This window comes from Poecile atricapillus, chromosome 7 (assembly GCF_030490865.1).
Source record: "Poecile atricapillus isolate bPoeAtr1 chromosome 7, bPoeAtr1.hap1, whole genome shotgun sequence".
Lineage (NCBI taxonomy): Eukaryota > Metazoa > Chordata > Aves > Passeriformes > Paridae > Poecile > Poecile atricapillus.
The window spans coordinates 30291506-30318373 of NC_081255.1; the positions used below are offsets into that span (position 1 = coordinate 30291506).

The 26868-nt window shown below is 41.9% G+C and overlaps 1 protein-coding gene across 4 annotated transcripts in view; it reads right to left on the minus strand.

Moving 5' to 3' along the window:
* DAB1 (DAB adaptor protein 1) overlaps positions 1-18432 on the minus strand; it is a 144884-nt gene extending 126452 nt beyond the window's left edge. For all 4 annotated transcript variants that reach the window (XM_058843190.1, XM_058843191.1, XM_058843188.1 and 1 more), the window contains exon 1: positions 18298-18432. The gene's annotated coding sequence lies outside the window, so the exon portion shown is untranslated. The remainder of the gene's footprint in view (positions 1-18297) is intronic.
* Positions 18433-26868: the final 8436 nt, after the last annotated feature.

Here is a 26868-nt window from a genome sequence, read left to right on the forward strand (position 1 = left end):
AGGCATTCAGTCCCAGCCTCCACATGTAAAAGGGACCAGCACGTTTGCTGAGTGTACAAGATCACAGTTACCAAACACGTGGGCTAACCTTGTTTTCCTGGTGGTATTTGTTTGCCTTGGTACTGCTGCCTCTGACTCAGAGAAAAATTCAATTCCACAACTCAGCAGGACTTGGAGCTGGGCTGGTCCTGCAGCTTTCCCTCCTGAAACCATGGGAAAATCACTAAAGCTCTGCAAGTATTTTGCTGCTTCTTTCCTCTCCTTGCTCTCCCATGAAATGCAGGAACTCTGTCTCTCCAGGCAAGAATTTTGCAAGAACTCAATCCCAAAGGATTTGCTGCCTCAGAGAGCCCGTCCCCAAAAAAATGCCAGCCCAGCAATCAGGAACTGGGTGTTTGTGGCTCAAAGGGACTGTCCCAAGGTCTGTACTGATGTCACTACAGGTTTTGACTCAAAATCTAGATCCAAGCGCCAAGCTAAGGCAGACCAGACATTTATTGAAATATATGAATGAAGCATTATTTTAAAAGGCAATTTTCATGTTAAACGATGAAAAATGAACAGTAAAGGCAGATCTTATTTACATAATTAATGTTTCAGTTATTGATATTCCTTCAGAGGGTCACTAGACATTTTTCTCCAAGTTAATTAATTAATAAAGCAACTCCTTTTATGTAGGTAATTGTAATCACTTCAATACTCAAAGGCATGTAAAATATCTGGCTTTTTTTCTTTAATGTTGCAACCCGAGTGACACAATGATCATTTGCATAAATATAAACACTGAATGGGCCCATTTAACTCCTGACTAGAAAGAAATCCTTTGAAACTAACAGGAAAGAGATACATTAATTACAGACAAACATGAGGATCTGGGCAAGACCACCTTTTCTCCTTGCATCACATCAGATCTTCCCCAACACAAATCTCAGCTTCAAGACACTGAACTGCTCGTGGTGCAAATCTGACCTCACTTTTAGCTGAAAATCTGAGGTGAATTTGGGAAAGAATAGACTTTATGGAGAAACAAAGAGAATCTAGAAAGCTGTTAGAGAAAGGAAAGCTTTAAATGCTCAACATTTCACAGGTAACAGAACTTTTTCCTATTAAGAAATGCATTATCAAACTGTGCAAACAGAAGCCTGATCCTGCAAAAAATGTGTTACAGAAAGTCTCAGTGCCCAAATAAGTTCAACTCAAGCCAGGTGAGAGGGCTGCTTTGATCAGGAGCCAAAGTTTATTTGCTCTTGGATTGGGCCTCAGGAAAAACCATCTGGAAAGGATTAGTGGATGCACTGCTCGAGGAAGGTGGGACACTGAGAGGTTGCAGTTTCATCACACATAATATTCTTAAACCACTAGTAACTTGTACTCATCCCATTTCTATCTGTATCACCACACACTGCTGCCAGAAATGCATCTTCAGGGCCACGCAGATTCCTCCAAAGCCAATTATTTGTTGTTAAAAATTCACCTTGAATATGTCATTTGTTGTGTGATTTAATGAATGAGAGAAAAAGGGGGAGAAGATGTTGATATTTGACCAGTGACACCACTGACTAGCTCATAACCACAGTCACATCATTCTGCTATTTCCTCATGAGAAAACTGCAAGTGTCTCCACTATCAGGGATTCTGAAATGTAATTTGGATTTTCCTGTTCAGTACAGTGCGTAGGACCATGGGGGAAAATGAAGGCAAGGAGGGCTCCAATCCACCTCCACAGTTCTGGGGAATGGGATAGCAATAGAGATAATAAATGTTATTATTTGTGTTATCCACTCATCTGCACCGTATCAGCTGCTAAAACCTTGCAAATATTCCTGACACCATCAAGAACCATTTCAACCTGTTTTCAGACCGTAAATCTCATATCTGATCTCCATCCAAGAGATTATAACAAAATGTGAAATAACCTGAATATTGAAAGCCATTTCACAGAAAATGGAAATGGATACTGTAGGGAAAAACACATTCTAGGCTAGCAAATTCCCTCTTTCATGTAATCCTTATCCATATCCTTCCAGGGGACTATTTGATATCTCTCTCTCTGTGTTTTTAACCACTGCAGATCTTCTCAGCCAGCAGCTGGTTGTGTTTTCAACTGGTGGCTCCCATTCCAGCCATGCAGGAGTCAGGAATGCAGCCACTAAGCAGGTTATGAATAAACCACTCAGGTTTTCTTTTCTGTGTTTCTCAGTAATTACTCACAGCCACAGAGCACAACAGAGATCTGCTCCTTCAGGGCTTCACTTCCAAAGGATCGATGTGCTGCAAACAGAGGCACTACAGCACTTAATAGCAAGTTTTAAGTGCTTCTCACAAGACAAGAGTCTTCTGGACAGCTTTCTTGCAGGTATCCAGGAGCTAAAGAGATACCTTTAGCGTAAATTTGTGCCTTTTGGCCAAAATCATGCATCCTAAACACAAAGAAGCGATAACGGGACACATTCAAGACAAGATATAAATGAAATTCCAGATTAACAAAGCTCCATTAAATCAACTTAGCAATTCCACCTCCACGGATAACAATTTGGCTTTCAGTGGTGGGCTAAATAATGCAGCTGAACACATTAAGAATAGATCTGTATTCAGGCTGAATGGACCGTTAGCTCAGGAAAAAAAGACAGGAGGGAAAAGAAATGCTGAAGTAGCTGTTTCCTACCCACAGCACATTTTCTCTTCTCCTTCATCTTCCAAAACTATCATGATCATACATCTATCAACATATCATACACTTTCCCTGTGAAAGAGACAAAATAGGCCTCAAAATCTGTGTCTTAATGGGCACCATCAAAAGAAATATCAATTCATCTGGATGCACAAACCATCCAGAAATCAGCGTAATCAAAAAGTGGGGCTTCTCCTTTGCCATCCAGTCTCTGCAATAGCAAGGGCTGCTTTTATATTTTATTATTTTATACTGCAGATACCTTCACTTCCCCTGAGTGCATTTAGCAACAAACCCAGAGATTTCTCCTCTGACTAAGAGGCAAGACCCCCCTCTCCCTCCCTGCAGTCAGAGTTTCAGTTTATCATGAGACAGTAAAAAGTTTCTCATTGTCAGCACTAAAAGCTTTTCCTAAAGTAGTTCTTTCTCTATGTAGCCGCATTTTCATCAAATTTTAGTGCATAGATTTTATGGAAGTGTTTGACAACCTCAGGATTTAGGTTAGAAAAAGATGAAATGTAGGCTAGGCTACAGGGGGCTTTCTAGGGAATATCCCACTAAAGCAGTCTCCTGATAGCGAAGGTGTCTTCCTTGCTATCAAAGAAGTGATTGTTGAGCACAGATTTTCAGTGGGCTCTGGAGGTTTAAAATCTTTGAAAGACCTAATTTCATTCAAAACTATCTGCTGGCTTTCCTCTGGATTTTGTATCTGTATGAGTTCAGGTGGCATACCAGAGGAATGATACACCATTAGCAAAAAACTTCAGCTGAATTTTCTATCTCCTGTAAATATCATCTAATGCTGTCAGGTTTGTTAAAGAATATTTATTGTTTTGACTATCTAAAAAGAATTATTTTTTTCAGATTAAAACCAGCACTTCAAGAAGGACATAAAATTACATGATTTTTATTGCCTCAAAGTAGGCAATGAAAACTTTATTGTACCTGTTCCTATCTCAGGCATACCTATGAATATTTTTAAAGCACAGATATAATACTCCACCAATGTTTTTACTCCTATTTTTGCTCAAGTGAAATTGTATTTTTAACTCCAAAAGGGATCCATTTGCAGAGATATTTACACCACCTGCCCTATTCCAATTCTGTGGGTCTAGTTTAAACATCCTGCAATGCCAGAATCCTGAATACAGTTAAAATCTTTACAGGTGTGTACAGTAACTAGACAACAAAGAATTCCTAACACCCTGCTTTTTAATGTTTCATATCCCTTCTTTTGTGAGGAAAACCCTGGAAGTGAAAGGATTCCAGACTCATCCTTTGTGCTGCCTTTTCAGGACACACTGATCATCACACACTTCCCAAAGCCTGTGTGCAGTGAGGGTGACAAGCCACACTCCTGCGGGTATTTTTTTTCTCCTTTCTCAAGATTTCAGCGTTTATGCGTGACCTCCAGTGTTTAACTGATGACTATTCAGCGCATCACTTACAAAAAACAGCCATTCTCATTTCCTTTACACTTCTCCTCACAGAAATAAATCAGTATCCTGACTGATTGAAACACTGAGCTGCCAGTCACTGCTTCATCCCTTCGCTGCCTGTGAGAACTCTGGAGATGCAGGGAAGTGATTAAATTGTAACACGGAGCCCTGAGAGCAATAACTAAGTGAGCTGTTATAAACAAATAGCACAGCTCTTCATAATTCAGCAAAATGCATTATCTGATTCTGTGTGTGGTTCTGAAAGCCAGTCAAAGCTGCAGTGCTTTTTTACTAATGCAATAACGTTACTGCTTAATGGTGGAAAGCACAGGAGAGCAATATGTGGCCTACAAATAAGAGTAAAATGTGCAAGCTTAACAATACAAGTTTATCTTCCTTATGAATTACCTAGGTGGTGCTTTTATTATATGAGATCCATTGTTTCCTGATCTGCAAATTACTTCCTGAATCTATTAACTATAATGGGAGAGATGTATTTTTCAGTCTTGCCCTCTGAAAAAAAATAGAATCACAATAAATCAGTGTAAGCAGGTGAGACTGAACTGGCCAACAAGGCCAAGGTATTTCAAGTCTGCAATCCCTGGCTCCCCATAACACTAAAGGATTTTTTTTTTTGAAGATGGGAGCACAGAGATGAGAGGATTTAAGTGTAAATTACCCAATGATAGTACAATTCTGGAGTATTACCATGCGTGTGAAGGATTATTAAAGATCAGGTAGGATTTTTCCAGCCTTACTTCAGTCACCTCCAGGGAAACAAATTCTGCAACGCTCCATAGGAAATAAAGAACAACCTGAGTATATTAAAAGACTCATGGATATAATTCCATGAACTACAAGCTTTCTTTGTAACTCAGATGCCTCAAAGTGCACAACACTTTTATCACAGTCCTTGCATTTCATGTGTCTTTGATGGATGACATTTCCACTCCCCGACAGCATTTGCATGTCTTGAATTCTCTAGTAAGGGCCCAAGAAGAGTAGTACTGGTTGTGTTTATACATCTTCCTCCCCCTAAATTCCAAAACCACAGCCCAAATTCATTTCCAAAATGCTTCAGACATGTAGAGCTACTGAACACACCATGATTATCCTCAGAAAGATAAGAAGCCAAACACCAGTGTAATTTAAATTCTTCTCTCCCCCATCAACAAGAGTCAAGAGAACTCTTGGTATCAATGACCCTCATGCTCTGTCTCACAGGAGTCATCAGATACAGCACCTTTTATATTGACTAAACCAGTCCCAGAGTATCTCAGTGAATACATCATCTGCACAAAATCCACTCCTCCAGTTACCTCTTACACCTTTGATCTCAAGGTCTAAAATTTCACCAAAAAACCTGGCCAGTTTAATTATGATGTAATTATCAACAGTAACATTGCTAAATAATTCCCTCTAACTAAGCTGCCTATTTGAATTTTCTCTACTCAAAGCCAGGGTAAGAAACACAACCTGTGGATAAGGTTGGCTGACACTTCTCACTCCCTTTAATCACTTGGCTGATTTTTAACTGTTCAGGCTACAATTCTACACACATCAAGTGTATCTGCTTTGGGGTGATTTTCAATTGAATCACTTCCAAAATTTAGACTGTAGGGAAATACTGTGTTTTGACCACGTTAAATAATCATTACAAACTTATATCTGAGAAATTTGCTGAGTTTTGAAACTGGGAGTAGGATTTGATCTTCATATCACAGATCTGGGTTTTCCTGCTAATACTAAAAAAACCACCACCACCACCCCCCCTCCCAAAAAAAAAAAAAAAAGAAAATTAAAGAGCCAACAAACAGACCCAAAAAAAGCCACAAACTAAAAATTTCAAGCCCAAAACTACTTAAAATAAAAGATGAGATTTTACATTTGTCCAGGATGACTCCTTCATAAGAAAATCCCTCTATACTATCACCCCTCCTGCAGCCTCCAGAAGGAATTAAAATGTGCATTCACATTCCCATAGACATTGTCCTGGAAAATGGACTATTTCTTTAATTACTGCTTTGAACTGAAATTACACAGAACAGTGGAAGTGACAGCAAGAGGTTCATCTTTCCATCAAGGCACCCAGGCAAGCTGCTGAGTTTGAATGCATAAAACAGAGCAGTCAGAGCAGAGAAAAAAGGGATTGACTCTGACATGAAGTCTTGTATCACAAGAAGCAGAAGAGAAGAATTTGTGAGAGCTGTTTAATAATGGAGGACTTGGGAGGTTCAGTCTGGGAGTCAAGATGTAAAAACAGCTTCATGGGAGGGGGAGCTTAAGAGGGGATGGAGATAATCATTTATGAGAGAGGAACTGCATCTGGATAAGGAGCCGTGAGGAAAGGAGAAGAACCAGGAAACTGGGATTAAGAACTCACATGAAGAGCTGGCATCTCATTTGCCTCTACTTAAGGTCACAGAGAACACCACAGAAGCTGCTGTCACAGCTACTCAATTAAACAGAATAGTGCAGGTCCACAGGAAAAGAAAACCTGGTCCTGATGATGCACATGGATCTCAACACAACAGGACTCGATCTTCCTCCCCAGAAAAGGAGTTGTGTCTTCCTTACTGTATTAAAAGCAAGATCATCCTACCACTACTGCTTTACTTCTTGTTGAATAGCATATGCTGAATTATTCCAAATACTTAATTTCATTAGATGAATTTTCTAAGACATAAATTAGGGTATATGGTTCATAATATTTTCACTTCCTTTCCCTGTAACCCATTTCACTAGTTTTACACTTCATCAATTTAAGCATTATGGTTAATAGGTAACATTTAGTTCTGTCAAAGGAGGAAAAAAATCCAAGTGTCTCATTAGGAGGCTCTGATGGCCATTTCAGAAAGTAGTGCTACATTTTCTACCTACATCCAATAGAGATGAAGACATTGAAGCTGGAAGCAGGTGCAGAATTTACAGGTTTCTGTGCAGGGCAAAAGCTTTTTTACTGCTCACTTGGGCATGGGGAAAAGTGGATCCCTGGGGGACAGAATTCCTGTGAGATTTACAGCTACACAACAGCAGTGCAAAGCACTAAACCAGAGCTCAAAAACATCTGGTTTACCACAGCTAAAAACTAAAGGCAAGCAACCTTTTATTTAGGTTGAACACAACACATTCCTACATGCATATCAACAATAATATATGAAGATTATCTAATGGCAGGAACAGCACCTCTGACTAACTCCAGGAAAAGCATCAGATAAGCCTTTTATTTTCTACCCAATACTCTGCACTGAAATGTGGCAATAATCTTTCAAACATCAACAGGTGCCAGAATATCACACAAGAACAAGAAACACATGAAAAAGCTTTCACAAAATATAAAGAAGGCTGAATTTTCCATTACTCACAATGTGTCTTACTTTCACTGCAAAAATTTACAGAAAGCTGTTTCACAAATCTTTATGAAAATGTGTGAACTCCACTTCCCCAAAATAAGCAAGATACACTTCTGTCACATGCTAAGAATTCTTCTACAGGTGGTATTAGTGCCTTAAAAGCCTCAGTGATCAATCAGAATTATCACAGGAGGAGATTCAGAGTCATGTCAGGTTTTTGAATGACAGAAGCTTTGTAGTACAAAAAGAGTGCTCAAGAATAGAACACATAACCTAATCATCTACTCATACTCCTGAAGAAATAGGCCAGCAGAAGAAAAAAAAACCTTTGAAAGAACCAACAATTAAAATGCATCCCACTCCAGTTTATTAACACCTCATTAGACTGTTTCACAAGTTGCTGTTAAATATAAAATTATTCAACAGATAAAAGGGAGGCCATGGGTAGTAACACATTGTACCTGTAATAGCAGCTGTTTCTCTTCTGCCCCCTGACTGTTCCCTGAGCTGCTTTTCCCATTGCATTTTCTAAATTTTGGGTACACTGTAACACAGTTCCTAAGGCTATAACCATGAATGCAATAGGCTACTTTAAAAAGACAACCTCTGGCATGTGAGATTTGAGGTGGGAGGGCCATAACACTCTTTTACAGGTGCCAAAATTCAGGATTTCTCCTCCCAAATGTGATACACAGCACAGGAAGGACATGGTGCTGCAGGAGTGAGTCTAGAGGAGGCATCAGGGTGATGAGAGGGATGGAGTAACTCTACTGAGAGGAAAAGCTGAGAAAATTGGGATTGTTCAGCCTGCAGAAGAGAACCTTGGTTCAGAAGCTTCCCTCTCACATTACTGCACAGAGATGCATCTAGAAACTTTACAAGTTATTAAACCACTACCTCACCAAAGGTTACGCCAGCATTTTTCATTTAAAGGAAATTTCCTTTAAAAAGGCACTTTGTGAACTCTACTAGAAGTTGCAAGACATTTCACTCTCCCCTGTCTACTCCTCAACCTTTTATTGTAACAATAAATAATATATGCAGTAGATTAATATTTAGAAGAACTTTACTCTCCTACTTGCATCATCCTTATAAATTATTCTCCTATTAATGAGTTATTTGATCTCAACATATTAGCACAAAAATTACATTGTTCTCTGTACTACTCTGTAACCTATGTGCGTGCCTTCTGCTAAAAGCTTCTCTTCAAAGTGCTATTATTAATTGTCAAGCATTGGAACTGTTCCTCCAGACATTATCCCCTTTACTTTCAAGACAGGCAGACAAGATTTTCTCCACTTTTTGCAAGTAAAGTACAAGCTAAAGTACATCTGAATACACAATTCATTCTATTTTGCACTGTTCTCTCCCTAATGTACCCAGTGTGGCCAACTTCTTACAGGAAGCAATTGCTGGAACAATTAGGACTCAGCAAGATTAATACACAAGATGTTGTCATGTCTGCATTTTATCTCACGCAGTGATACTGGAATGATAAAGATGCAGCCCAGCAGAAGTGTGCCAGCAGTGACCAAACCTCTTCAACCACTTCCTGGAACTCTAGGCTGAACTTTTTCATGGTGTATTAATGTTCAAACTACAGAGCTGTCATGAGCTACTTCTGTTCCTGCTGATTATAACTTTGTCTCAAGTTGAAAATTTTCACCTAAGACCTGCAGAGTTCATGCCCCAAGTGGGAAGGAATCCTCCAGACATCCTTGTTTCAGTTCCTATGGCTTTTTCCAGTATTAATTTTTTTCTTAGTATAAACCAGAATGGTTTTTTGGAGAAGAAACCAGACATACACTAAATCAGCACAATTCCTAGTGGCTTCTGGATGCCTGTTCCTTGTAACAAATCAAACCTTAGATTGTCTTGCAAAAATCCACTGTCAGTCTTCCTCATTAAAATATATGTGCTATGAAAATAAGATATATTCACTATCATTCAACCTCAAAATACATCTCCTTAATAAATTAATTAATAAATAATCACTGTGAAGCAGCCAAAGACAATCCTAGTCCACCAAAATGACAAAAAGTCTTAAAGGTAATCCAATACAGACATTAAAATTTGTGTTATACCTGCTTTGCTCATTGGCTACATTGCAGATTATGTACATACTTTCAGCCACAAAGAAGAAAATCAACGCTCTATTCATCAGGAAAATTCATTCCTGTGTTCCCAGATCCAAAAGACAAATGGGTCTACCTGTACTATTTCCCTTCTCAGCACTGTCCTTCTTCTCATCTCCACCAAAAAGCTCCATCTGAAACCACTGATTAGCAGAATCAGCCACCCACAATGTGCACGGGTCACTTGCAGTCTGTTCTCTGAACTAGAGCTGATTTTTGCAATAAAGAACGGAGCTCGTTCTCCACACAGCCTGAGAATATTTTGAAGCTTGATGCGCATGATCTGCTCCCCTGGATTTCTGCTCCCTGGAAAAAAGGCAGCTCGAGTCCAGTGACTGAGAACAGGATTCTTCTCACTTAAATTTCACCTGTCAGGACTGGGCATCGAGTCCAAGTTAACAAACTCAGCTGCTCCTACAAGGAGCGATGAGGCTCAGAAGCATCCCTTGGAGAGTCCAACCTCTGCCATCTCTTCACCCCCTCTGAGAATCAAACAGAACAAATCATGCAAGAATGAAACACGAGAAACTCTACATTCAGAAGGGGCAACCACATACAGGTAAGTTTGTTGGACCAACAGTCCTGCCATAAAGAAAATAAAGAGCTGCAACCAGAGCTCCCTTATGAGAATCACATGCTGTTCTTTTTCAAGCCCAAACTCAGCAGTGCTGAAGTCTCAGACCTGTTTTGAGGCTGCAGCAGAGTTATTTTTCTGGTGTTACTTGACAACATAAAGAAGATTTCATGTTTTCTCTGGGAGCATCCTGCACTGAAAGCCAGAAACTGAAGCCTGGCACAGTGGGATTCACTCAGTAACAATTCTCACTTTTCTCTGAGGGTCTGTGTGCACCAAATTCAATTAGCATTTGCTACAAATGTAACATAGCAACAGGGGACAAGCCCTCATGTGATGTAAATCAGTGTAGTGGCTCTGATTTGAAAGAACTTTACCAAATTTCATCAGCTGCAACTCTCATGCAGTGCTGGAGAATAGCTCACTCCATCACTAGGGAGGTAAGGACCATAAAATTTGAGTGCCAGGAACAGTAAGTGGTCAATTCAATTTGTTATCCTCTTTAGGACTTCTCAAACATTTTATTTCTCTTGTTTTCAGAAAGAAGAAAAATGGGTCAGAATATATAAAACTATCACACAGGGATGGTGGGTGGAAAACTGTCCTGAAGCCATAATGTGAGATTTGATTACTTCAGCAGCCACAAAGAAAAACCCCATTCATAAAATAATCTTTATTAAACTCACTGATGGGTTGGGTTTTTTTTTTACTGTTTTTAAACCTGAGCTAACTGCCAACACGCTGTGTGAAGTAGCACTTCCTGTTGATTTGTTTTATATTAATTACACTGCAATTAAAAAGGGGAGTCTTTATTGCAAACAACTACCAGGTGTTTTAAAACCACAAACAGGGGCCACAACGTTTTCCAGTGACACTGTCAGTGTCACTATGGCACAACAAACACATTTCCAAATGTATGAAGATTCACAGAAATTAAAATCCTAGAATGGGAAAACCTTCCTTGTGTTTAAAAAGCAGGGGGGGAATCCATCTGCTGAGAAGACCTTTGACATTTGTGGAATAGCTGCTAAAAGTTTAGACGTGAACACCTAACAGGTCATCTAATCTTGCCATTAAAAGGTCTGAATTTGCTAATCAGCCTCAGAGCTAGAAGAAAACTGACTTAAGAGGCAGTAACAATAAAATTAAATTGTGTATCTGTTTACATAAAGGAATTAAAGGGAAAACTGAAATATTAGTAAAATATTTGCTGCACTAACTGTTGATGAACTGAAGAGCGGAACAATTTCCTGAATATCAGCTGAATATTAAAGTTTAGAAGTATTTTGCTTTTTTTTCCTAATTACTTTTATGCTTGGCTTACCTATGTAGCTACTTGGAAATTCCTAAGCCTGGAATTCTCTACAGCACCAAGTTATCAGTGTGCCCATCATCCCTAACCCCAGAATCAAAGAAGCAGAGTCTCCTACCCCACCACCACAGCCACAAGCAAAACACAAGAGGTTAAGAAGTATTTGATCTGTAAAGGTTACACAAGGAAATCAAAAAAGTTAAATTCTTCATGCTAACTATTTGTTAAAAATATCCCAAATACAGGAAAAGCTCTTCTTTCCCCCCATCGATCCTGACAGATGCTATGAGAGAGGATTAAAGGAAAGGTAGGAACTCAGTGAGGGGAGAATTCAAGTGACCTAATCTATGTTAATCTGGCAAAGAGCACATGCCAATAGAAGTGCTCTGGCCAGTCTCAGGCAGAGACTGACAGGTCCTGGAAAGGTTAAACAAGTTGAAGTGCTCTTTTTCTTTGCTGTTTTAGCATAGTTTATTGAGCTGCATGTCAAGTACCCAAAAACAGAATTTCAGCTTTTTTTTTAAATGGTGTTAAAAAAAAAACCACACAATTTTCCCCTCAGTTACTTCAATTATTGAAAAAAAAATTATAATCCTTTAGGTTCAGAAATACTGATGCTTGCTGTTCTCTAAGTAATATTCTGTCAGTAGGAAATATTTATGTAAAAGGGAAACTATGAAATGGGTATTGCACCATCTCAATTCCCAGTAATCCAAGTTCTTCAAGAAATTCAAGAGCAAAGAACTGTTTTCATGTAACTGTCAGTATGATCTTAAAATTCTGAAGACTCAAAACTTTCCTAAACTTCCCAAGAATAAACCTGTGCAGGTTTAGACAGTTCTCTTCCAAAACATGGACACAGAGAGATGGATTGATAAGCTTTGGAGTGTATCTTGAGACAGACAGATTGATGGGCACTACTATCTACAAAATAACCCCAGAGAAGGGTTTTGCACACCTGGAATTGCTTTAAGAGGCCACAACTGCAGTGCCTGGATGCTGATCAGCTCCCAGTGAGCTTCAAGACATGCTGGCCCCAACAAACACCCTCAGCAACCCTGCAATCACCTAAATCAAACCCCACCAGAATCCCTATCACAGACACACGTGATGACAGAGATATTTATACCGCATTTTGCTACCAAAAAGCATTTTGGGCAGATTTCAGCTCCACCTTTAACAATAATTAGGAGACTTCGCATTAGAGGACTCTTGATTATCATCAGTACTAAACAACAGTACATTCACATTCAGGTATGAATAATTCTAGCAGCCTTAGTATTCGGTCTTGATTGCTTTCCTCTTCACAAGTGTCCTCTAAATGTAATTTTCCAGTAAGTACTCACTGAGGAAAAGCACCTCCCAAAACCACAGGGACATTGCCTAACATCTGAATCTGAAGTTTTTGCAAGACAGCAATATGCCTGCTAAAAGAAAACAAAACAGCAAGCACACAAGCATGATAGGATTATTTGATCCAATACAATGTAAATTAGGTCAGACTTCTCTTTGGAGAATTTTGAGTCAAGAACTAGGTGGTCCACTAAATTTCTATTCATTTGCCTTCAGGCTCAGGGAATTGCAAAGACTCTCAAGAAACTGATGCTCCTCTACCCACAAGAGCAATCACTATTTGGAGGGTGGGAGGGGTGGGGAATCTCCCAGTGTAACTGTTTGGCGATACCTGGAGCGAGACCTGAGAAATCTTTCTGTAATAAGAAGGGCATCTAATAAATCTTTGCATATGTATATATATATGTATATGTATGTGTGTGTATATATATATCTATATCTATATATATATCTCTCTATATATACACACACATATATATACGTATATATATACAGAGACATATGGAATTCAATACCAAAAAAACGAGAAATTGCCCTGTTTTGTTATGTGGTACATATCATAAAATAACAGAATGGTTTGAGTTGAGAGGGACCTTAAAGCTCATCTAGTTTTACCCCCTGCCATGGGCTGGGACACCTTCCACTATCCCAGTTTCTCCAAGCCCTGTCCAGCCTGGCCTTGGACACTTCCAGGGATGGGGCAGCCACAGCTTCTCTTTTTCCCTGTGCCAGGGCCTCAGCATCCTCACAGGAGGAATTTCTGCTGTAGATCTAAAACCTAAGAAAATATTCTTATCCTTAAGAATATAAAACATAAATATAAAAGAGAAAATATCCTTAAGAAAAGTAACCTCTGCATCCTCATTGAACAAAGAGTAATGGAATGACTCTCTGTAGAAAGTGCAAAGGATCACGGGCTGGAAAGTGCCTGGAGCCTGCTCCCCCAGCAGGCTTCTGCTCAGGAACTCTGCATTTTCAAAAGCTCACCCACAGCCATCATCCCCCCTGGTTCCCTAAGTAACTGAAGGAAATCTTCACGCCTCCAAGGGCCATAAGTTCATGTCAACAGCTTCATGTATCTAAGGAGAGGACTGAGCCCAAGCAAGATGTGACAAGCAGCCCTTCAGCAACACTGCTGCTCTGCTGTGGATGGATGTGGTCAGGACATGCAGCTGTCTGATGGGCTGGGGACTGGGCAGCTGCTTCCCCCACAGCTGGGGCCACAGCAGCCTCTGCACCTGCACCAACACATGGGGCATCCCAGGGAATGAGCTTCACTCCCACCCCACACAAAGCAATATATTGATTAAGAGACAAAAGCTGACAGCTCTTGCTCTGCTCTGCTTCTTCAATATGGCACCACCTTGGGAAAGATCCACTACAGACCCCACTGTCACCAGTGGCTTCTGACACAGGATTTGTGCACATGGATGAACCACTTAAATAAACAAAGTTAAGAATTTAAAACACTGCTGAAACCTGGAACACTTAAAAATGTGTTTGACAACAGCAAAAGATTAAACACACAGATGCAGGTACCTTTCCTGGAGCTCACAGTATTGGGTTTACTCACCTTCCCTAAATTGTGACAATTCTGCTGTCTTGAAAACAGAAATGGAACATTGATTCATGGATGAAATTCCTAAACCACCACCATGAAATGTAATTTGGCTGCAGCTAGACTGGGCAAAAGCTAGTGTTAAAGGAAAAATATAGAGTTATAGGCTCTCTTTGTGACAAACCAAAGTATGAAAATGAAAATGTTTCAATCTGATTAATTACTTGGTTTAGAATATATGCTTTTCATTCTACTGTATCAAAATACTCATAATAAAACAGTGCAGCTGATGAAGTCAAGCACTGCCTTACAAAGGCTGGCAAATTTGCAGAACAGCACTTGAGGTCCAGATTAGTAAAATCCTAATGAATATCTACTCTAATACCCATGTAATTGCAGGGAATGCATTTGCAAGTGGTACAATTTAAAAATAAAAAAATAAAAGAAAGAAAGGAAGAAAGAAAGAAAAAAACACTGATACAATGGAAGTCCAGACTGTGATTTTAGATTTTAGTGTCAGTTTAAGAGACTGAAGTGCCATCCTGGAAAAACTAAGAACCCATTTAAAGGGATGCCAAGAAATGAGGAATCACCATAAAGATTTCCAGCTCTTTTCCAGATCACAACATGCTTCCATCTCTCACCAAAATGGTTTTAATATATTGTTAATGATTGCTTTATCCCAAGTGCTCATCTCTTCCTGAGCACTGCACAAGGAGCTGCTCAGCACAGGCTCCTGAAAACTTCCTTGGACATAAATAAATGTTGCTTTTGCACTACATGTTGTACCTCCTCCTGGGAGCCAGCACCTGGCATCTCCACACCTCATCTTCCTACCCATAAAAACAGATTAGTGCAGGACTTCCTTTACCATCCCAAAACCACCAGGCAAATAAATCCCTTAAAGACAGAGCTGCTGCTGTAGGAATGAAGCTACAGAAGGGCTGAAGGCAAGCACTGCTGAAATAACACCAAATAGAACAGGACATAGGAGAGACCAAGTACTAACATAGCTTTATTCCTAAGTAATTGGCTGAGCAAGCAACTCTGATTAATTCTGCAAGAATGCTCAGATAGTGTTTATAAAAACCAAGTCATTACCTTGACTAAACATTGACTTGGACAGTTAACTTTAACCATCAAGACCTTGACTAAATATTGACTGGGAAAGTTAATTTGAACTATAACATCTAGAAAATCGTGTTCCTCTTTGCTAGTATTTGCTATCACTTTAAAATGCAAACAAGGTTGTAAAAATAGAGGTTCTCCCATCTCACTGGTATTTAGTTGCTAAGCTTGGGTCTTGCTAAATTCAACACAAATACGTTGCAAAAATTTGAAATATAAAATACTTTAGAGACAAAGGCCTTTTGTGGATGAGAGGGAATGGTCAATCTTCCTTGGCCTGAGCAAGGACCCCTCAAAAGTACAAAAAAAGAGTATCATAAAGCTCATGTTTTAAATTTATTTTGATACATATATGCATCAGTTTTACAAATTTTGCAAATTTTAACAATTGTGCCTTGCCCAAAGAATCACACAGGCTGATCACCAAGACAAGGGGCTCATTCTGATACCTCTACTTTTTAGTAGCAGCTACTTCAATTCTACATCCTCCACTATTGGTTTCACTTCATCATGTGAGGCCATGGGTCAAAGGACATACACAGGGTCTTTCACTGGCTGAGATAAAAAAAAAAAAAAAAAGAAAAAGAAGAAAATCAATTTCAATCCTCCTAAGATGAAACCACTGATGTGTGCAGTCACTAAGGTCCCAAAGGTAATCCTACAAGAAAACATGATGGTGTCCTCCATCACTGTGTTGAGATACTGTTAAAGTGCGGCAAAATCACTTATGAGGTACAGTCCAAGATCAAAACACTCCAAACAATAAATCTGTATTCCTAGACCACTGTGAATAGTGCATTTTAGCTGTGTAATGACATAAAGTGATAATGACAAAGGGGCAAGGAATCTTATGCTTCAGGAAGGTGCTATGTATGTGGATAAACACATAAATAATGCTCTGGATCCAGTGCTAATACCATGCACAGTTTCAGCTCACGAGTTTGAAAGTCCTTTTCAGCTTTATGCCTTGATTCCTTTTTTAATACATCAGCTGCCTTTAGCACACTGAATGAAAAACAGCTTAAGAGCAAATATAAAAGACATAAATCTCAGCTACGAGTGAAAATACCAAACTGGTGCAAACTTGCTCCTCCATTATTTTTGAGTATAGCAGTAAGGGACAGATTGATATTGGTGTTACGGGGGGTGAGGGTGGGGAATGAAAGAACAATAAACAATACAGTCATCAGTAGTTTAACACAGCGCTGTGTCTTGCAATGGAAACATACTGTGAAACAGCTTGCGAGATAAGCTTCGTCAACGATAAGTAATTTTTATTCCGTTTGAGTGGCTGAAAACAATAAACATGATTAAATGCTTCAGACATGCATTCAGAATTTAGACAAATGGCAAAGAGTTCCAAGGACTTTGCTTTTAAAACTACTTCGGGGAAAGACCTGGAAATTGACTTAACCGGTTTGAAATGTACAATGAAAGAGAAGTTCGTCGGCAAATTAAAAACTTCTCATCCGTCTGCAAGCTCCAGGACTCTCCAGCCCAGAAACCAGCTTTGTTATCTACTGCTCTTTACTACGATTACTGATCCCAGCATCCCACTTCACCATTCGGAGAGGCATTTCAAACGTGCCGGTCCTGAAACCGGAGCTCCCAGCGTGTGAACACCCTGGGAAACACCAAAGGAAGAGGTGGCTCTGGGGAGTTCACAGTCCCGTGCTTGTCCTGCCGGTCCTTGCAGGCTCCGTCACCGCTGTCCTGACCCAGCCTGGCAGCAGCTCCTGCGCCCACCTTCCTCCCACCGCAGCGCTCTGAACTTTCATTCCCGGCTGCCCGCTCCTGGTGACCCGGTGGCCGTGCACAACCCCGAGAAGAAAGCACTCCAAAACACTCAGATCATGGGGGTGTTGTCGGGTTTTCCCCTAAAGTAGGGGCTGGAAACGCGAGGCGCATGAACCCGCAGCATCTCTAACGCAAGCGGTCACTCTGCACCCGCTCCCCTGGAGCGCACAGCGCTGACCAGCGCCGGGGGCTGCTGCCCGGGGGCTGCTGCCCGGGGGCCAGCGGGCGGTCCCCAGAGGGTCCCCGGCTGGGGAGGGCGAGTTCACCCCGCTCCCCGCGCGTCCAGCGGCCCCTCCGCCCCGCTCCGGGCGCCATTTCCCCGCCGCTCCTCAGCGCGGCGTCCCCCGGCCCTGCCGCACCTTCCCGGGCAGGGCAGCGCCGGCGCAGCCGAGCCGCATCCCAGCCCCCGGCCGGCTCCCAGCCCCCGGCCGGCTCCCAGCCCGGCAGCGGGGGGCGCTCCCCGCGGGAAGCGGGCACTACCGCGACCGATCGGCGCTTCCAGCTGCGGGGCGGCAGCTGCCGAGGCTCCCGAGAGCGGCGCATCCCAGGGACCCCCGGCACGGCGGGGGGAATCCCGCAGCCGCACCGCGTCTCTAGCTCCCTCCTCGATTTTTTTTTTTATTTTTACTTGCCCCGCTGCGGAGGATGGCGGAAGCGCCCCCAGCCCTTTGCCCCAGAGCTCGGCTGGGTGTGGGGCAGCCTCGCACGGCGCTCACCCCGCAGCCGGCAACTTCCCGCTACTCGCGGGGGATTCCAGCCCTTTCCCCGCCTCGGGGGGACGGGAGCGAGCGGGAGAGGGGAAGAACGGGAAAAAATAAACTTCCTTCGGAGAAAAGCTGCCCTTCCATGCTGCTGCGGGGAGGGGATCCCCGCTCGCAGGAGGAGCGGCGCACCCCGCTGAGCCCCCAAACCCCGCGGCTGCCGCCGCGCCGCCCTCAGGACCGGCCGTGCAGCGGAGCAGGGACCGGCTCTCTCACCTGCCCCAGCGAGCCCTCTCCTCCTCGCATTCCTCTGCTCCCCATCGTGGGCGCAGCAGCTGCTGTTATTCCTTAGGATACACATGGCCCGTCCATGCTGGGAGAGCCGCCTTCCCGCGCCGCCTGCCCTCTCCGGCCCCGCCAGCGCGGCGCTGAGGCCAGAGGGAGGGGAAAAGGGAGGTGTGCGGTGGAGGAACGCTGCTGATGAGGGGTCGGTCTCCTCCTCCTCCTCCTTCTCCTCCTCTCCCAGGGCTGGGGGTCTCAGCGCCGCTGTGCAGCTGGGCAGGGAGAGGGGGACGGGCGAGGAGGGGGCTGGCGGGGCCGTCCCCGCTCGGGGCGGGGGGGCTCGGCGCGTCCCGAGCCCGTCACCGCCTCCGGGGCAGCCCCCGTGTGCGAGCGGAGCGGAGCGGAGCGGAGCGGCTGGAGACCCCCGGCCCCGCCCGCAGCACCGCGCTCAAGCACGGCCAGGGGGGGGAAATCGGTACCGGGGGCTCCAGGGGCTTCCCCGGAGCGCAGGGAGGGCCCTCAGCCGGTCAGTCTGGCCGGGGGTGGCCGCTGCCCACGCGTGGAGCCCGGACACGGCGACGCCACAGCCGCTCCCCCCTCACGGCCGCGGGGCTGGGGCTGGGGCCGGGCCGGGGCCCCCGCCGCCACCAGTGTGCTGCTTTTCTCATGGCTTCTCGCAGTCACCCATGAAAATTTAATGAGGCATTTAGGGCTGTTACCTTCAGAGTCAATGGAGGAAGCATATTTAGCCTAATGCACTCGCTGCCGAGCCAATAGGTCTGTTGCAGGCGGATCAGAAGTCATGGAGAGACTCTCCTTTCAACACAAAATTCACGACCCATTAAACTTATTCTGTGATAACAGCTTCTTTACAAACGGAGACCCATAGAAAACAGAGGCTGTCATGCACTTCCCGAAAGGATTTACATACAGAGAGAAGTACATTTGCCAGGTTATTGCCCTTTCACCAGTATTATCTCCAATCAATGCATAAAAGCAGCGCTGCTCTCGCTAACCGAGGTAAATGACTAAAAGAAAAGCTTTTTGCAGCCTCTAGATAGATCTGATTCACCCCCCGGGGCTGAGTGGCCGCGTCTCCCTGGGCTGCCGGGGAAGAGGGCTCAGACCATTAGAGAGGATTGGATCTGATGAGGAATTACGAGCGAGATGTTCTGCAGGACACGCAGGCACCCAGCTGCTGATGTGCACTCCCCGGGATGACAGCCAGGCAGGGATCACCAGGATGCTCAAAAGGTAGAAAGATGTCTACAGGTTATTTTACCTCCACCTGACAGGCAGGAGAGCTGAACCGATGTGGCAACACACTTAACAGGACAGGGAGCAGAGGGAAAGGCTGAGCGAGCAGATTGATTGAAAGTACATGCACAGATCTGGTAACATTCTCAAATATTATCGGTTTAATCTCCCTCAATTATTCTTTCTGCAGCACATTAGGTATTAAGCATAAAAGATAACGTCATGTAATAACCTTTACAACATAAAAAATTCAAAATTCAAGCCACATTTATAGAAGTAGTTGATGCAATGGAGCTTTTCACTATAGACCTGTTTTCTTCATTTCAATTTATTACAGAAATGAAAGGTCAGATTCTCAATTGAACCTACTTATTCTAATGTGAATTAAAAGAAGTACTCAACTTCATTGCAGCAAAATTTCCTATTGGTGAGAATTTCACCATCTAGGAAGACAAAGAACTAAAGGAGGAATAAAGTAATTTTTTTTAATTAGGAAATAATAGCATCCTCGATGAGACATGCTTGTCTGTACATATTAGGTCAAATAAATATTAGTGATCCTTAGTTCCCAAAAGGCAATTTTTTTTGTTGGGAAAACAGTAATTGAGCTGCTCTTACCCTTTGACCAATGTACAATAAAATGAAGTTGCATTTATTGTGTTGCTGGTCTCACTGAGGTCCTGGAGTTTACAGGAGGGGTGTGCTGGCAGCTGACTAAATAGAGAGGGAACTTTGATTAGTATAAAACTTCATTCCCATTCATTTCTGAAATGTATGGATGCAAGTCACACTTGCTAATAATACTTTTTAAATATAAAAGACTACTAGCTCACAGCTTGTAATATGAATGCAAATGAACTTGTAATTATACTATGCAATTTTCTACTAAAAAAAAAAAAAAAAAACAACTATGAAAATAGAACAGACCTGAAGAGCAATATGCACTGCAGTTTTTCATTGTGTTCCTTCATTATGCAGGAGTTGCCATAAGCAATCTGCTTTGGTTTAATGTAAAATATTTTTTAGGCCATAACTTTGCAACAAACTCTCACATGAGAACATATATTTGGTCACAGTTCTTTCTCTCTACTGAAAAACATGATCAAGAAGCAAAGGAGCAAGAAATATGATGTGAAGACCGACAGCTTTCATTTGTGTTCATTTGTAAAGCTTAAACTCTTCATTCCTACATTTTCCTTTCTGATGATGCACTATGCCATCAGCAATTATGTGACAAACCATTAAGAGTTATATATTAAGATCTGTAGGCCAAAAATGTCATTTCCACTGAACAGCTCGAGGAGCTGAAGATCAAAACGTAAAAGTGTAGTTCTCAACTATTTTTGCAATAGTCACTTGTGCAGTTCTCAGTCACTTACTACTTGCTAAAATAACTGAAGGGAAAGTAGGATCAGCTGAGCTCCTGAATAGATTTCTACTAACAGGACAATGATCAGAATCTGTTGAAGTGTTCCTGTACACATCGGTTGAGAATAGGATGAATTCAATCTTACAACCAAGAGCACTGTACAAATTTTTAAAAGAATTGCCTCGAAACAACATTAAAATACCCACCACTGATACCTGTAGACCTGGATTCTAAGTAATTTGTTATACTACTCAATTTCAATAAGCACTGCAGTTGCTACTAAACCACTGCACCCTGCAGAGCAAAAATGTTTACCTGCAAATAAGAGATAATTTGCAGGATAATTGTTGACAGCGAATTCACTGATAATTCACAGTCAAGGTTTCTGACCTAAGAAAAGAGTAATCAAAAAACTTTCCAGTTTCACCTCAGAGGCAAGTTAATCAGCATCAGTGCTGTCCAGCTGCAAACCTGTGTGTTTCTGACATGAAATGCTAAGGCAGAATCCACACTGTAAAACCAGCATCATCCTGCAAAAATGGCAAACCATTGGCCAAAAACCCTGTAGGGTTGTTAGTGCACACGTGTGACAGCCACTGGCATTAATGAGAACTGGACATTCCCTGATATGGAATATAGGCCTTACCTTCATTAAACTAATTAATGCATCTCAAGCTGTGCTGATTATAAAGGACTCCCAAATAATGGTACAGAGAAATTCTGAGAGATGTTTGAGAATGAGTTTTTGTTGGTGCTTTGAAAGAATCTGGAAAGGTGCACAATGTTACACTTTGCTGGATTCAAGTGGGATTTTTGGAGGGGGCATTCAATATCTGAAAAGAGAGTCAGCTGTTATTTCTGCCATTAACATCTTACCAAAATACACAACGTGCTGACCCATCCCGTGCCAAGTGAGCTCTCAAGATGTCAGCCTTCTCACAAAACCCCTCTTCACATTTACTGATCTGTATTGTAGCCCACAGCAGGATCATCTTGATCACTCTGGAGATCCTCTACATGAGTAGTTCCTCGCACAATAGTGATTTCAGTTTAATAAGTTCCTCTAAGGCACTTGGGCACTGACTGAAAATAGTACCTGCTGCATTATCAGTAACTACAGTAGCCCATCCCTTACTGCTGTAGCCACACAGTGAGCTCCTTTAGCCATTCAGCAGGAGAACTAATCATGATCTGATTTCATCCTCAGTTTTCTCAAATACAACAAAACTCAGCTCTCTTCCACTAAAGATCTATTGGGATACTTCCTCAGTGATACCCCAGGTGACTGAGCGGAATATGTTGCTGAACACTGCTATTGCCCACCAAAAAAGGATCTGTGTAGAAAAATTTTGGTAGCTCTTCATGAAAAGTGGGAAGTCACTCTCTTTTCTGGCAGGGACATATCAGGAAGAGGTTATGATAATTCTTGCCCCCACAGTGCAGTCTGGTGGAGAACGCCCTATCCCAAAAAACATCACAGACATCTCTCAAAAGCCAGAATATGGAAATACTAAAAATGGAATTAAGTCTTGAATGTTCCAGAGATTAGTCACTGGTTTCTGAAGGTAGAGCCTCTACTGTATTGTAGCTTGGTTACAGGGGGAACCTTCCTTTCATGCATCTCAACAAAAATTGCAAAATCTTGTAGTTACACGTACAAAAAGGGATTCAGGACCTTGTTTCAGATCTCAGCTTTGTCACTGACTAGTTTGTGATCTTGGATAAGTCAACCTATACTCATTTTATGCCCATCTCACATGTATGTCAGAAGCCTCCTATTGGACTTTCTCCAGGAATGCTTGGAAGGACCCCAGAGACAGTCAAGAACATACATAAACACTAATTATTGTTATATACATTGCCATTCATTCCACTTTGAGTCCTGGGAGGAAAAATAGAAACAAGATCTTGTCATTCTATCTGGTAGCCCCTATTATTCTCCTTCACATATTCAAAATATTACTGAACTAACCCTGCTGCAAACACTTTCCTCAGCTGCAAATGAGCAGCTCTGACAAACAGTCCAAGATTACCCCTCCAAAATCAATTTATCTTCTAGTAGATGGCAGCCAGTAGATGCCTGTCCTGCCAAATAATGGAATTTGTCAAAGCACTGGAGATTATGAACCACATTATTTCCCAGATGCCCATGAAAGAGTCTGTGATTCTCCAGGAGCAGTGATCAACTCCTTCACAAATCCAAACTGCTTCATATTTCAAATCCTTTTTGGCAAGGTGTGTTTCCTTTCACAGCCAATTAACTGCAAACTAATTTAGAGAGGGTTTGCTTTTGCAAACATAAGTGTCAGGTTCCAACAGAGAACATGTTGCTAAGAGCATGATAGAGGCACACAATTCTGAGTTCTGGTGTTCTCTCATTCCCCCCAGACACCACTGATGATCCACACAGAGCCATCTTGGAATTTAATAAACTCCTTTCTAGGAGGACTTCACGGGTGAATTTTCAGCATCCCTTGCATCCTGAAAGCCCATGTGGTTCTGAATTATTTTGCCTAGTTATCTCTGCCACAGAGAATTCCAAAATTTGGCTTTACTCTGGATTAGAAAAGAAAAGGGGGTTTGAAAACTTTAAACTCGACACTTATTCAATAAAACAAACTTTTTATAACTTGTTCCTAAGATTTTGTCTACTTTAACAAGCAGCCAACACATTTAAGCTCTTTGATTTGGACAATACTGCAGCTTCTTTTTACTAAGTACATATTTATCTTCATTATTTATTAAATTTTGGATCTAGCTTACAAATGAAAATTTCAGTCTCAGAGGTTCCTAAAGATCTTGGTTGTTGTCCTATTCCATGATTTTGACAGCAAAAAGATCCACTTGCCATTGTAAGAATCATTTTTTGTTAAAAAGAGACAGATGAACACGATACTTAGAGCTGCCTTCCCCTCAATTTCTGCCAAAATAACAGGTATTCAGGAGACAGCAATTGTGTGTAGTGAATGTCCTCAACAAGTAAGGTTGTTTTTCATTTCCTCTTGTGTCACATTACATTTTCCTCTTTATATTTCCTTTTAAATATTTAGACAGAGCAGAGAGTTTTAAACGTGTCATTGACACAAATAAATGTTTAGGCAGTCAGTCTACCTTGGGTTCAGTTCTTGTCAGATCTGATAAGTTAAATATCACTGGATCTGGCCAATAATTGGATGGAAGACCTCTGAGGAAAACTCAAGTGGTGAAGCAAGTGCCGCAGGTTACTCAGCAGGTGTTTTTTTAACCTCAGACTCATCCTGAAATATGCCCTCAGCATGGTATTATAAGCACTAGCTGAAAAAGGCATTTTCAAGTAAGATTTAATGTGTTATTTCTGTTAGGCACTAGAAAGGATTCCTGACACCTTCCTTTGAAAGTTGCTTAGCCCACTTTGGAGTTAGTTGAGCCCACTGCTACATAAAGCTACATCTGAAAGTATGAAATCAATTTTTCATCATTTTCCTTTTAATAATAATACATTTTTTAAACCTCTTGTTTAAATAGTAACTTGTACATTTCTTTGCCTTTAATGCTTCATTCCTGACCTTTTCCTTTACCCTCTTATTATGTCTCTGAGTCCAGCTCATGGACATCCCTGCCCATGGCAGTGGAATTGGAATGAGGTGATCTTTAAGGTCCCTTCTAAGCCAAACCATTCTCTGGATACCACAATATATGTTTCCTTTTTCCATTTCAGAACCAACATCAGCATCCAAGGATGGATATAATCCCTCTTTAACCGCTGCTGATTATTGACTCTTTTGCCACTGCTTCTTGATAGCTTTATGAGAGCACATGGTGACAGGGTAAGGAGGAATGGCTTCAAACTACAGGGTTAGATTGTATATCAGGAAAAAATCCTTTCCTGTGAGGGTGGGGAGGTCCTGGCACAGAGAAGCTGTGGCTGCCCCATCCCTGGAAGTGTCCAAGGCCAGGTTGGACAGGGCTTGGAGCAGCCTGGGGTAGTGGAAGGTGTCCTTGCCATGGCCAGGGGTTTGGAACTGGAAATAATCTTTAAAATCCCTCCCAACCCAAACCCTTCCATGGTTCTATGACAAAGTTGAACTGACACTGACAGGAGCACTCCACCCTTCAGGCTGTGGGATACATTTGGAGCAAGGACTGAGGAATTCTGTGGGCCTGCTTCACTTGCTGATGAACTCAGGACCTTCCCGCATGTGGCTCAACAGTAACAAGTGCCAGTTCCAACACAAGATCTCAGCGCTTCTGGGACCCCTGAAAAGCACCACAAAATTAATATCCAGGTAAAACCACTCCTGGGATGTCAATTTTCCCCTTGTCCAGCACGGAGGCTGAACCCTGGAGCTCCCAATCCCCAGGCACTCCACTCAGTGAGGCTCTGCACAAGTCTGGAAGCCTCAGCTCCAGGCAGCATGCCAGAGTTCAGCCAAACATATTTGCCTAAGTTGATATTTCTGTAATACATTTCAAAACATGACAAATCATTACTTTCTGATGTTTGCTATTCATTTTTTTTTTTTTTTTCCTCTTTACGCTTTCCAGGCAGGAATGGAAATTGCAAGTGCCACCATAGCAACTCAATGCAATAATATAAATCTTCAAATAACAATTTAAATGAAGGCTGTTTGAAGTATTTTTGTTTTGTAATAAATTTATAGGTGTCAACTAGATCAGGACTTCCTTTCTAAAGGGGTTTTGCTGTCTATCTAAAAAGAAAATCCTTCACTTGAAAGAGTTTATAATGTTAGCCTGAGACAAAACATTGAGGTTTAAAAGAATATCTCAAATACATTCTATTTATTTATATTAGAAAACCACTCACTGGCACTCACTGGAGTTTAGGTTCCTAAATGTCTATGTCTTTTTTCATTCCTGGCATTCTTATTCACATTTAATAAGGAATTATGACAGAACCGAGACAGAATCTATACAACCTGGTTATGGAGTCCTCATCCACTGCCACAAAACCAGGATAATTTCAAAGATCTTTAACAAATGGGATTTTTAAAAGACTGGCAGTTGTCATATGCTTAAGGTCCAGCTTGAGACTACACAGCATATACACAGAAGAGATAATAGTTTTTCACACATGTGGTTCCTGTGGCCAAAGTGGTATTTCTCCAAATCAGGATAACACTCAACAAACTGGGGAATACAGTGGTGCCCTTTCAACCCAACATGAGGCCCAAATTCCAGTTTTAGATGCTAAACACACACCATGGCAACATTTGAAAGGCTTTCACCTGTATTGGGCATTAAAGACTGAAATTCTATGCCAATCTCTAACAAAACTGCCCAAACCAGCAGCATCAGGATCCAGAGAAGTTGCATGGAACCAAGGTTACACACAGAATAAAAAGAAATCTGAGGTACTGTTAAGCCAAGTAACTCCTTCCTTTCTGATTCCTTCATTTCTCATCAGCATCCACCAAAGCGTATGTCCTCACAATGAGCTTGTTTCCTCAACATAAAACTTATTTTGAAGAAGAACACCAAGATGTTTGTCAGCTTTCAGAGCAAGGAAAATCCATATTGTTTAAAAAACAAAGCTTTTGATATTAAACATTTTCATTCAGGACTTAAATATATCCTAGACATGCTTTTTAGCAAGGAAAAAAAGTCAAAATCTGATTAAATAGCTATTGAATTACAAAAGCCCTCTAGCAGCCAACTAAATACCTTCTGCTGAAATCCGAGTCCTTGGGAGTGACAAATGTCAATAAACAACACAGCTCAGGAGTGGGTGGTAGGCAAGACTAGATCCATCTGGCCTGTTGATGAGGAAGGAGGAGAGCTGTAAAACGCACGGCTCCAGAATGTGACCAGGAGCACATATGCCAGGATGAGAAAATGGGAATGTGCAGCAGCTCCCCCAGCCTCGTGCCCTCGTGGCAACCCCAAATCTGTGGGAACGTATGCTCCAGCCCTGCCTGGTGCTGTCCATATTTGTGCTCGGG